This window comes from Procambarus clarkii, chromosome 69 (genome assembly GCF_040958095.1).
Source record: "Procambarus clarkii isolate CNS0578487 chromosome 69, FALCON_Pclarkii_2.0, whole genome shotgun sequence".
In the NCBI taxonomy this organism is placed as follows: Eukaryota; Metazoa; Arthropoda; class Malacostraca; order Decapoda; family Cambaridae; genus Procambarus; species Procambarus clarkii.
Window position 1 is genome coordinate 2,249,512 of NC_091218.1, and position 1,687 is coordinate 2,251,198.

General features: G+C 46.2%; 1 long non-coding RNA gene across 1 annotated transcript in view; it reads left to right on the forward strand.

Moving 5' to 3' along the window:
* Positions 1-1,687, forward strand: part of LOC138355913 (uncharacterized) — a 61,784-nt gene that overhangs the window by 10,417 nt on the left and 49,680 nt on the right. The window lies entirely within an intron of this gene.

Consider the following 1,687-nt stretch of genomic DNA (forward strand, 5'->3'; position numbering starts at 1 on the left):
TACGAAACCTCTACATCTCTGATCAATCATGGCGGCTTTGTTTACACTTATTAAACCGTTAACAAGTTTGAAACTTCACAACCGAAGGTTATTATTTTTATAAACGACCTCAAAGTGCTTCGGAGCTCACAAATTATTTGATAAATAAAGACATAACCACAGTGATTGAGGAAGGATACACAGGTTTCGTCAGAGGAGGCGGAAATATTTGATCAATCCTGCCCAGAACCATATCATGCCTTACACCAGTCTTTTGTATTGACTGACCCGTGCAACATCTTTACTGCCTCGTGCAACATCTTTACTGCCTCGTGCAACATCTTACAGCCTCGTGCAACATCTTTACTGCCTCGTGCAACATCTTTACTGCCTCGTGCAACATCTTTACTGCCTCGTGCAACATCTTTACTGCCTCGTGCAACATCTTTGCTGCCCCGTGCAACATCTTTACTGCCCCGTGCAACATCTTTACTGCCTCGTGCAACATCTTTACTGCCTCGTGCAACATATTTACAGCTCGTGCAACATCTTTACTGCCTCGTGCAACATCTTTACTGCCTCGTGCAACATCTTTACTGCCTCGTGCAACATCTTTACTGCCTCGTGCAACATCTTTACTGCCTCGTGCAACATCTTTACTGCATCGTGCAACATCTTTACTGCCCCGTGCAACATCTTTACTGCCCCGTGCAACATCTTTACTGCCTCGTGCAACATCTTTACTGCCTCGTGCAACATCTTTACTGCCTTGTGCAACATCTTTACTGCCTCGTGCAACATCTTACTGCCTCGTGCAACATCTTTACTGCCCGTGCAACATCTTTACTGCCTCGTGCAACATCTTTACTGCCTCGTGCAACATCTTTACTGCCTCGTGCAACATCTTTACTGCCTCGTGCAACATCTTTACTGCCTCGTGCAACATCTTTACTGCCCGTGCAACATCTTTACTGCCTTGTGCAACATCTTTACTGCCTCATACAACATCTTTACTGCCTCGTGCAACATCTTTACTGCCCCGTGCAACATCTTTACTGCCTCGTGCAACATCTTTACTGCCTTGTGCAACATCTTTACTGCCCCGTGCAACATCTTTACTGCCCCGTGCAACATCTTTACTGCCTCGTGCAACATCTTTACTGCCCCGTGCAACAATTTTACTGCCTCGTGCAACATCTTTACTGCCTCGTGCAATATCTTTACTGCCTCGTGCAACATCTTTACTGCCCCGTGCAACATCTTTACTGCCTCGTGCAATATCTTTACTGCCTCGTGCAACATCTTTACTGCCTCGTGCAACATCTTTACTGCCCCGTGCAACATCTTTACTGCCCGTGCAACACCTTTTAAAGAGACAGAAACTATTCCTGGTGTTCAGCATCGTAGAGCTTCTGCCCATTATATAATATCCACCCAATAACATGTTGTGATGAAGTGCTGAGGCTCGTGTCTTGTTTAATCATGCCACAATGGCCGTCTATGTGGTGAGAACAATGCCTACAGCACGTAATAAAGCTTCTCTGTAAAGTACATTAGATATGTCGGGATGGCGGCGGTGTTGCTTCTTGCAGATAGTGGATCGATCCCCGATGGCCCAAGAGGTTATGCACCAGGCCTTCCCCTCCGTCTTATCCCAGGTGCTTGTCCTCATATGCCCTCCAAGTCTTGTATAGTCATACTGGCTTAG